The sequence below is a fragment of the Hibiscus syriacus genome, unplaced genomic scaffold (assembly GCF_006381635.1).
Source record: "Hibiscus syriacus cultivar Baekdansim isolate YM2019G1 unplaced genomic scaffold, ASM638163v2 tig00020138_pilon, whole genome shotgun sequence".
Taxonomy (NCBI): Eukaryota; Viridiplantae; Streptophyta; class Magnoliopsida; order Malvales; family Malvaceae; genus Hibiscus; species Hibiscus syriacus.
This window is the reverse complement of record NW_024062483.1, coordinates 248,373-260,643: the sequence shown is the minus strand read 5'-3', so window position 1 is coordinate 260,643 and position 12,271 is coordinate 248,373. Positions and strand designations below refer to the sequence as shown.

General features: G+C 34.0%; 1 pseudogene; it reads right to left on the bottom strand.

Moving 5' to 3' along the window:
* Positions 1 to 6,402: 6,402 nt before the first annotated feature.
* LOC120209763 lies at positions 6,403 to 8,171 on the bottom strand (annotated as a pseudogene).
* Between the last annotated feature and the right edge of the window lie 4,100 nt (positions 8,172 to 12,271).

The following is a 12,271-nucleotide window of genomic DNA, read 5'->3' as shown; positions in this document are numbered from 1 at the left end:
GACACCCAACATCCAAGGAATAATATGACAATAGAAGTTGTTATCTACCACTATTGTACCTTTCATAACATCATATTTGAATATGTTTTTATCCCCTTCTCCACCTTTTGTAATAAAAATGTGTTGCTTTTAAGGTTATGAATATTGAATCAATTTTGCAATCTTGAAGTTATTTAAATATCGTTAGATTAAAAACTCTTTAAAGTTAGATTTATACATCTTTGACAAAAGTATCAAGATTGAATACAAAAAAAGGACCCTAACCTTACCTCAAATGAAATATACCTGACATTACCCTTTCCACAAATATGAGAGAGCTTTCTCCAATACAAAGAATTAGAGAAAAGGCTTCATATTGATATTTAGAAGCATACAACGTGGGGCATCTTGTGAAACATTACAAAGCTAACTAGATTACCTTTCTATTGATGAGATTTGACGATGAAACTTTGTCAAATCTAGTTTAAAGTTAGCTGTTGGAAATTAAAATTTGGTAATGAGATTTTCTGAATTTCACCAAACACATAGATTATAACAGGTTCTCATAAAAGTAAGAGTCATATGTATAGTAAAGCTGTCTCTCTAAGGAAATTGGTTAATAGCTCTGGCTTTATGGATAAATGTCAATTAGCTCATTAAAGGCAAATGTCAATAAAGTTGAATTCAGCTAGCCAAAATGGCAAAAGAAATTATTATAAAAAGTGAAATAAATGTATGTTATAGTCTATTTCACACATGTGCACACAGAAATCTCATCGATGTTTTCACACTGCTTTGAATAAAAATCAAAGATTTTAGAGAATTGAAGTAGAGATACTTTAGAAGGTCTAGTAACTGTTATACTAGATTGTGTCATTTTGTACATATCCGGTTAAAGATACCAAGTCAAAAAAGTGAGGCATGTGACAATGTTCACGAGAGAAGAGTGACATCTTCACTAAGATGAAACCATAGAAAATAGGGAAAGCCAACCTGAAACTAAACCCTCAATCTTGATACTTGTCAAAGAACTATAACTCTGAAATAGTAAAAGTTGTTGATTCTTTTGTTATTCTTTGAATTCATGCTTATAATTTGATTCTATTGTGAACCTGTAAGGTGCAATATTTTACGAAATTCTTTCATTCTTTGATGAGAAAGGAAGAAAAACATTGTTAAGCAGGATAGTTTCAAATAACAAAGGATCTTTAAGCAAATTAATGAGTAAGGCCATAATGATCAAACATTTCACATTCTTGAAAGCAAATGGCCTGAGAAACCAAAGTCTAGGGAAATTGAACTTATAATATTCCCTTAAGATAACCAGTCAAGGAAAAGGTGATTACTTCATTCAGAAGATGCACATATCTTAGTCAAAAGGATTGATTATCTCTTATGATGTGACAACATGAAGAGACTTCCTCAAGTTGCTGAAATGAAAGCATTCAAGATAAATAGATTTGGGCACGAATCAAGCCACAAGTACCCACGATAGGGCAGTATTAAAGTTGGACCTTGTGAGGAGTATGAGATTTAGATCAAATAGACTTTAAGAGTGCACTTTATGACTTAGCCAAGGTTGGGGCATATTGAAGGCCTATTTCAGTCAGAAATAAAATGTGGGGCATGCTGAAGGCCTTTTTTAGTCAGAAATAAAATATGGGGCATATTGAAGGCTCATTTCAGACAAAAATGATCCAACCGGTTTTTCCAAATGATCATGTCAGTAGCATTTGTATTAGCAAAATGCTAGGGTATGCTGAACCCTTATCATCCTCTGGAAAGATTATCGATTTGAGCAAATATTTCCATTAAAGCAGGAAGATATGAAGAATGAAAATATTGAAACAAAGCCAATCAAGTTGATCGTACATCATTGTTCTGTACATCATGTGATTACATCATCCCAATAGGAGTCATGAGAAAGGATAAATGTATTGTCAAATATGCGCTCATTTGTATCTTTACTGAAATATCATTGTGATATCATATAAAAAGCTTTGAACATCATTGAGAAATCTAGATAGAAATCATATGAAAGGATGAATGTGTTGTCAAATGTTTTACGAACCAATAATTATGGTGTTGAACCAATGTTGCAATCATGTGATTGACATAAAATGAAGTTTGTATTCACACTCCAAGAATCAGACATGAGAAATAGTGAAGATTTCTTTCCACAAAAAGAACGTTGGAACTTTAACAACAAGAAACTAGTGGAGTCAACTAAGATTAAACATGATATGGTTTGAATAACCTTATTCGAGATCTGATTATATGTGAAGACATGAAAGGAATTAGGATAAATCCTTTTATGAAAATATATGATTAGATGTGGAGACATGAAAGGAATTAGGATAAATCCTTCATGTGATATGTTTCAAGAGTTAAATCAGAACAGACGTGGCTGATATCTTGATTAAATCTCTGATGAATTTAGCATAGTCATGTCTACATTTTGTAAAGATGATAGATTCTCTTTTCAAAGATGATAGATTCTCTTTTCAAAGACCAAAGCTTTACCAGATTTCTACACAAGTTCAGATAGACACAGTTGGTGTTATCAAGAGAAGTGGGGCAACAAGGTCATAATTCTGAGTATGGCAAGAGTCTCATAAATGAAACAGTTCTTCTAAAGGTAAAAGAATATACAAAAATACAAAGTGATCAGATGATTCTTTGAAAATGCAAGCTTGAAAGCATAAGTAACTACACTATTGATTGAAGTGAAACCCTGAAAAAAGATGATCAAGTGAAAGAAGATCAAACTTTGGATTCATATGAAGATTAATACAGTCATGCATTCATAAGAACATTATTTGCATTCATCATGCATTTCATTGATATATTTGATTGCATTTACATAAATCCATTTCATAAGAAGATGCAGGGACAAAATACCTTATGAGTATAAGGTAGAATCCAAATCCTGAATACATGAAACATGATTGGAGAGGGAAACATCTGAAGAATAGATGAATGCAATCCATATAGAGGAAGTATTGGGGCATGCCTAACCAACAAGTTGTTTGAAGAATGAGAAAAATTTAAAAGTCTCTCATTCAATGAAAATTTTAAAAATATCTCAAGCAAGATAATTCTTTCAACTCAAATCAAACTTCACAGAAGAATAGTAAAGCAAAAGCAAGAACAAGACCAAAGTCTGAGTTCCACAAAAGAGTAGTGGAACAGATTTTTCAGTAAAGTATCAAACTCCATGGAAGAGTAGAGGAAGCAAATTCAACTTTGAATCTAATATTCACGGAAGATTAGTGAAATTAGATTCTTGTCAAGTCAATCATTTTCAAACTTCACAGAAGAGTAGTGAAGCAAAAGCAAAAAGCAAGAAAAAAATTCGCTTTCCACGAAGAGTAGTGGAATGAATTTTTCAGCGAAGTATGAAATCTTCACGGAAGAGTAATGAAGTAATCTAATGGTGAGTCTGATCTTCACGAAAGACCAGTGAAATTATATTCTCAATTCATTTTCACGGAAGAGTAGTGGAACAAATTTTTCAGCAAAGTATCAAACTCCATGGAAGAGTAGTGGAAGCAAATTCAATCACAAATCTGAACTCCACAAAAGAGTAGTGGAACAGATTTTTCAGCAAAGTATGAAATCTTCACCGAAGAGTAGTGAAGTAATCTAATGGCGAGTCTGATCTTCATGGAATAGTAGTGAAATTAGATTCCCATTAAGACAATCTTTGAGTTTTCACAAAAGAGTAGTGAAACAAATTATGTTCAAGACATACAAATTCGGCATTCACGGAATAGTAGTGAAGCAAATCATTTGTAAGTCGTCCTCAACCTTCACAGAAAAGTAGTGAAGCAGGAGCAAGATCATATCAAAGTTTGATCTCCACGAAAGAGTAGTGGAACGAATTCCCAGCAAAGTAAGAAGTTCACTATATGAAAACTTGTCTTTTTATCTTTGCTTTATTCTTGTTAACACAAAAATAAGCAAAGAGGGGCTGTTGTCGACACTAGTTTTCATCCGAGTGACGTTTATTATATACGTTATTATATTATATATTATTATTTATATAGCTCGAGGCCCATTTACAAGTTTGGAGGCCCAAATGATAACTCATGAGCTGGTTACAAAGAAATTCACAGGCCCAACAACCAGTCCAGACCCAGATTCAGTAGGCCCACGTGAGAAGCCCCACCAGAAGCTAGGGTTTCCACAACTCTTCTCCTGGACCGCTTCTCCTCATTCGTTCGATCAAGAGGAAAATGGAGGGTCCATATCTCATCTAGACGAAACCCTAGGGTATCATCACCCTAGGGTTTATTCCGACCACCACCTCTGACGCTCCAACCGAAGACTGCCACGATGGTCACCGCCTCTCCAGAGCTATCTTGAAGATTCCAGAAGGTGAACGAGAACCGCACAACATATCAAGCTAGGGTGAGTCACCATCGTAGGTCTGGTGACTCACCGGATCTCATCATCATTGCACCGATCTTCAGGTGCTATATAAACCCCAGCCCTGCAAGCAACGACTACAAGAACAAGAAACATACAACAAAAACAAAAACGCAGCAAGAGAGAAACAGAGACAGACAGCAGCAAGTATCCCAACAACCACCAAGCAAGCAATGAAAGAGCAAAGAGAAGAGATAGAGAGCACTTACTATGGCCAAAGCCCAAGGGTCGTCGGAAAGTTGATTTTACCAAAGGTAAAAATCCCAGATATAGGCTTATTGAAGGATTTTTACCAAAAAAGAGACTCAGATTCGAGACAAGGGTGTTCGGATCTATGTTTTGGGGTAGTTTGGTATTTTTTGGCCACCGTGGGTGGTGGCCGGCGATGGTGGAGTTAGGCGGCGTAAGGCTGCCGACCGGTGGTAGCTACCCCTCATGTGAGGGTTTTTAGAGAGATATCAGAGCATCTCTTGATTTAGAGAGAGAGAGAGACGAGAGAAATGGGAGAGATGGTCCTAAAAGGACTGGTTTTGGGCTATATATACCCTCTCCCGAACGACGTCATTTTGGGAGGGTATTTTTGTAATTTTAGCATGGCTCAACTATGCGCGTAATCCCTACGGTTTTGTAAGCTTTACGATTTGGTCCCGAAATCAAGTTTTGCATTTTTTAATTTGATTTTCGCATTTTTATATTTTTATTTTAGTCCTTATTGTATTAATACATATATTTTAAGGTTAAATCACATGTTTAGTCCTTATTATGTTAATAAGCTTATATTTTAGTCCCAAATTAATTTAGGGTAAATTAAATAATTAATCTATTATTTTAGTCGTATTTCAAATAGGGTTAATTAATTTTTTTATTATATTATTTATTTAATCATTAATCATTAGTACAATTAATAGTAGTATTTTTTATTTTATGATTATTATTATACATATTTTATACTTTTTTTAATTTTAATATTAAATATTATAATAAAATGATTAATATTTATGTTAAATATTACTTAGTAATTATCTATATTAAATTTGAATTTAGAATGCAAGTCTATTATTTACTACAAAAACATTTAATTAATAAATACCGGTACCAATTTTGGACGTTGTGGGAATGCTAATTCTTTCCCATATGTAACCGACTCCCGAACTCATTTTTCTGGTAAGCATACCCGAGTTGTATTATTTTAATATTATTCTGAGGAATCTTTATTAAAATAATATAGACATTTTGGTGACCAATCTCACCATATAAAAGATTGGTGGCAACTCTACAATTTGGTATTTAATCTGATTCATGGAGGATAAGCACTTACCTTTTCGAGACTAGTTACACCGTCTGGGGTGTACTATTTGCACTCTCCGTCGCCAGGACTGAGAAACGTCTCGACAACCATGCTTTGGTGCTGAACTCACGATAGAGATCATTAATGCGAATCGATAGTGCAAATGAATCTGGGCATGAGAATCATCAAGAAAAAATAGTGTTGACGACGAAAAACGAAGAGAACCACGGAAAAAGTAATGAGATAGATGAGAATGGAAACAACTAGTAGCAGAAGCAACAGAACAACAAGAACAAAACTGGAGATCGGAAAAATCTACAAACTCTGCAATAGCAACGACGTGAGAGTAAAGGACTCAATCGTCGGCGCAACGGTGGAAGAGAAACAACGCCAACATCATTTAACGAATGATCCCATGATGAAATCTTGAGACTCCGGCACAATGACCGGACATTGTTGAACAACAGTTCTTAATAGAGAAGTGAAAGACAATCAGTGACAACGAGTAAATGGAAGAGTATTAGGTTTCTTTATCAACCGTAGAAAATCAATTACAAATAGATTTTGCTTTAACCGTTACAATAGGAGGCTTATGTAGCCGATTATGCCTTAATAACAGCTAACCAAAGTGTAACCATATACGCAAGACACAGGAAATGTCGATCATGGACCTATGGTAACATATCTATCAAGATCCTTGAAAATAAAACTAGATAGTAGTACAAGTAATTTTATTTTGCAGGTAGAGAGATGTGGAGTTATGCAACCGGAAAAGAAGCTTTCATGGCGATACCACATAAGCCACCCGGTGTATCGGCACCCCTTTGGATTCTCATAAACCCATTTTCACCCCACGTGTTTCCCCATGAATTCTTAATCACCCAATAGTCCAGACCACTCTCATCCGTTCCATATCCAACAATAGTGACTGCATGTGTGAGCCTACTGCTACATTCTCCCGTAAACACTCCACCGTTGTAAAACTTAAAGTCCGGCCCACTGCCGTCGAGTGCGACTGACACGGGTTGATTTGCGACCGCCTTAAGCAGTTCATCTTCATTGTTTTCGGGCACCATTTGGTATTCACTGATGGTGGCGGCTTTTGTTGTCTGTTTCTCGAGGTCGCATGTTTCTTGCATTTCTTCGTATGGGTAGCTTTCTTCTGTGGTTATCCCTTGGTTTTTTTTTTTATGTAACCGAAAGCGCTAATCATCCATCCACCATTGCAACCCTGGTTTCCTCCGTCTGTGCTGCAATCCAACAGTTGTTGCTCTGATAATGAGATTAGTTCACCGTTTTTGATTTTGATAATCCTTTCAACGGCTGCCACTGCTGAGAATGCCCAACAACATCCTGCAAACGTATATATGGTGGAAGTTTCATTAAAATCAAAGGAGGGTAATATTAAAATATAAATTATATAAGAAGTTTTATTACATTTTAAATTTAGGGTAAACTAAATCAAATATCACTGAATAATAGGTCTTTTATTGTTTATACGGTTCAACTTTCAATTTCTACAACAGGGTAGTTAAATTTTAACAGTGCGATGATGTGGATAAATCTTTTGGTCCTAGTATGATGTCGACAAAAAGAAATCATCTTGGGGCCAATCATCACCTATTACCAATCATCTTTGACAAGATATCGAAAATCATTAAAAAGTGAAGATTGTGCCAAAAATATTTAAAAGTTTAGTAGAAAAATCGATGTACCTTTAAATCAGTGTCTAAAACGACATCATTTTGGGCATCAATAGCTGCACCAAAACGATGTCGTTTTTTCATTACCATCACACCGTTTAGATTATAAATGCCCAATGACATAATTGAAGTTAAATAAAAGTTATTATAATTGGATAAATTAAAAGTTAAGTGGAATAAGATATTTGCATGCAGTTCAATGGTATTGAAATATTTGGTGTAGTCTACTCGTAAATTTATATAATCTGATTATTTTAGATACAAATTAAGACTTACCGCATCTGCCCTGATTCTTAACAGGAGTGACGGCATCTTTGTCCCTCCAATCGAAGCTTGTGGGAGAATCCGAAAACTTTTCATACAAAAACGATGTTGAGGTTGACACTGTGAGGTTGTCTTGCATGTTGTATCCTGTGTAAGACTCTAAGAATCTCGTGTGTCATGTCAGCAAATTCATTGATCCCCAACTTAAAAGTCCTGTTCCCGTCATTGTTGAAGCTCTCAATATATTCCAAGTTCTCCTTGAATATATCAAGACGCCTCTCCTTCTCCGAGCTGCTAGCATATTTTCAACTGTAATCGGCCATCCATTGCTCGTATTGTTCAACAACGGCGGTTTCATGGATTGCTCGGGACATGACAAGAGATGCCAATGTCCCAAAAGTTAAAAGCAGAAGGACATGGATTGAACTCATTGTTTTGCAGTACATGCAAAGATAAAAGAAGCTGTTCGGGTATCTTTTTCTTTGCCAATTGCTAAGTTGTGAAGAGCTAGCATTGGATGCATGCATATATATACTACAAAAAAGTTGATTTAAAAATATTTTTAATTGAAGCATTTCTTTGAAATATCTCAAGTCAAGTCATTTCTTTGAGAGAAAAGTTCACTTTTTTGTCTTGGTAAAATCCAAAATTGAAAAATAGAAGTCTAGTAAATATAATTGACGATAAATGTTATAAAGCAAAAACGTTTTGAAATATGTGAGTTGTCCTCTCTAACGTGGGTGTAGGGATGTAAAAAAGAAGAACCGAGTTGGAATATTGCCGAGTTAGACTCGACTAGAAATGTTTAAAATTGAGTTTGGTTCTTTTTGAAAGTTCGCGATTTTAAATTTTTAAATTTGACTCTAACTGGAAATAAAAAAATTGAAGCTCGACTCGAATTCAAAAACTTTGAACTCTAAATATTCTCAATCTTAACTCGATTGAAACTTGAACATGATCTCGATCCAACTCGAACTCAAGCTCGAACATAAATTTTAAGCACATGAAAACCTCATATTGCATCTTTTTTTTATAAAATAAACATATAAAATATTATTATTATTAATAATTTAATTTAAAAATTAAAAATTTAATATATTAACACGAATGAAACTACCTCAGTGGTTAGAAGGATGGTTATTATTTCTAGAGATCTCAGGTTCGAGCACAAATGACTGCAGGGTATTTCAGCATTCATTGTCAAATGATCTAGAGTTTCTAGAACAAATAATATCACTTAATTGCCTTAGATTAATAAAACAAATTAACATATTATATTTTCGAATTGCTCATAAACTTTTTTTATTAAATCATTAAAATTTATTGAATAATCGAACTTTAATTGAACTAAACTTAAATAACTCATAATCTATCGTCTCTTATTCATAACCCTCCGCGCATGAATTGTCTACTTTTTCTAACCTTTCTTACATTTTCTCCGTTTGTAGTGGAACACGATTCTAGGAAAACACAGAACATTAATATTAATAATATGTTTTAGGTTCTTTTATAAAAAAAATAATAAGTTCTAGGTTAAAAATCTTACTCTTTCTAAATTATTTGCACGTTAATTTCATTCAGTTTAATATAAAAAAAAAACCCTTAAGAATTTTCCCGTATTCTTTTCTTTAACCTAATTTTTTCTCTCAATATTCTTGTATCGTTTTCTTCTCTTCTTTTGTTTTTTGTTTAGTCGACGGTGGCACCAATCTGTCGACATCATTTTTCGCTCGGGCGGGGAAAGACCGATACCGACTCGGGGGTTTTCTCTTTGAAAATCGTTTTGAAATGTTAGGAGTCGCCACCAATCATTTAAGGTGAGATTGGAACACCGTAAAAAACTGGGTGATTTTAATAAAATATTTTATTTTAATAAAATACCGAGTTTTGGGGTCTATGAAAATCCAGAAATCAGGTTCGGGAGTCAGTTACGCGTGGGGAAGGGTTAGCACCCCCACAAGTGCCCAAAAATTGGTACCTAGTCGATTACCCTATATTTAAAATTGGAAATTTTGAGTTCGATCTTTATTTAATTTAAAAATCATTAAGAATGTAGAGTTTGAAAAGGGTATTCGTTTATTGAGACCGATAGCATTTGCCCCCGAGTGTAAATGCAGGAGATCAACTATTGTGCCTAATAACCGAACATTACCTCGTTTTTAGAAAATATGATTTGGTTTTGAAAAGGATGTCGACATATGTAGGGAATTATCAGTAGTAACCCCCTGAGCACGATCGCGGGAGATATACTATTAATTCCTTAATAAGTGAACAGTGCCTTAGATTTATAAAAACATTGCGATCAAGAAAAATTTTATTTGTCCTAATTATGCTAAAAATAAATTAAGGCATTTTCTAACTTACGGTGACAAACTATGAAATTAAAGAACCTAAGGGCTTAAATCTAAAAACGTAGGCTCTAAATTAATCCTATTTTATTTTAATAATTATTGAATTGAATAACCGAGATGGTCCCTCGAACGTTTACGCGAGGGCCAACTTGAATTATCCCCTAAATTAAAAGAATAGTTTGAAATCAAAGCTAAAATGGAGGCTCTATTTAACCTATTTAATTATATCAATATTTAAAGTCTAATTGAATTTCGGGAACTAAAAGTGTCAAGGAACTAAAATACCGAGTTCTAAAAAGACTTAAAAATCTAAGGACCTAAATTGAACATTTTTAAAGTTAAGGGACTAACCTAATTATTAAACTAACATTTTTAGAAAATATTAATTAATTTTAATCGAACAATTGATTCGAGTATTCGGGCGTATAATGAGAAAACTCGACTCGAATTGCCCCCTAATTAAACTTACAATGTCATCCTAATTTCTAATTTTATTTGAATATTAATCTAATTTAAAGAACTAAATTTAGAATTAAAACTTTGAAACAAAACAATTAAAAATAAACTTTATTGAAATAATTAAAACAAAAGATAATAAAAACATTAAAAATTTAAAATAAAATAAAATAAAGACGTAATTGTATAAATATAAAATAATAATGACTAAAATACAATAAAATAAAAGTTGATAACTCAATAAGAAATAAAAAGTGACCAAAATGCAAAAATTAAAATAATAGTATCTAAATCAGAAATTACAGCGACTAAATTAAAATAAAACAACATCATCATGCATAATCAGAATAAAATAAAAAAAAGTGACCATAGTATAAATAAGCTGAAGATGGGGATTTATACGTGATTTACCCATTAATATATGAACCCAACAAAAGCACCTTAGAACCCGAGGACCTAATGCCTAATTAGACCAAATATCTTTAAAGTTTAATACTCTCCCCTTTCCAGATTTCATTTCTGCGTTAATTACTCTCCAAATCTTCCTTTCCTCTTTTCTTCACTCATCCTTTAGAACTAAACTAACAACTCAAAAACCCCATCATTTGCAAGCTCACCGCACCGGCACCAAGCCACGGACAACCATAAGCGGTGGTCCTTCCACCTTAAATCGACGATACGATTATCCCGACGAGCACTCCGAAAGTAAGGTAAATCTAAAATCCCTAACTTATTTTTTATTTTTTTTTAGAAATTAATAATACTTACATGCACAAACATGGAAAAAAAATGGGAAGAAACATAATAGATACCTTTGAGTTGCGATTTTCGGTTCTTTTTTTATTGCTAAAAAAATCTATGTATTTCGAAAATAAATTAAAATTGCTTTAGAAACAAAATGTTTTTGTATTTATTCTGAAAAACGAGAGAAAAAAACCTTACAATTATTTTACACTTCTTCCTGTTCGAATTCCCCTGTTTTACATTGATTTTTTTTTTGCTAATCGATGCTCTCCCCCTTTTCTTACACTGCTTTTAGGTGGTTAAATAACCATTACAAAGGAAATAAAGACAAACAATAGTGGAGCATGGGTGAGGTGCCTGTTTCTGCATGTATCAAGGGATTGTGGGGGTTGGTGTTGAAAAAATGTGATGGTGGGTAGGATGTTGAAAATGGTGCTTACAGCTACCCCTCTTTGCTCATTATTGTGAAACAGGAATGGAGCAAAGATAATAAAGAACCATTTTTCATCTTGGTCTCTTCTTGTCACGCTGTGAACTCTTCACTTGGGAATGTCAATTCTTCTCCTTTTGTGAAATCGTCGATTCTTTACTGCAAATGATGTCATCTTTGCTTCGTTCTATTGGTTGAGTCTTCATCTTTAGTTCTTCTGAATATGAGTTATTCTCATCCTGGTCTTTCCACTGGAAATGTTGATCCCTCTAGAGATGTGTTGTTAATTCAACTCCATTGTGATGAATCGAGCAAGAAGTTGAAGCTGATCCAACTCCTTCTACTTCTGTGATAGAATCGAGCTAAAATTTGACGCTGATCCAAATCCTTCTACGATGGATTTGAGCGAAAATAAAAATGTCGATCCACCTCCTTCTATGATGGAATCGAACGATATGTCGATGCTGATCTACTTCCTTTTGTGATAGAATCGAACAAAAAGTTGACGCTGATCCAACTCCTTCTGCGATGGATTTGAGCAGAAAAAACAAATGTTGATCCACCTCCTTCTGTGATGGAATCGAACAAGATGTCGGTGCTGATCTACCTCATTCTGTGATAGAAT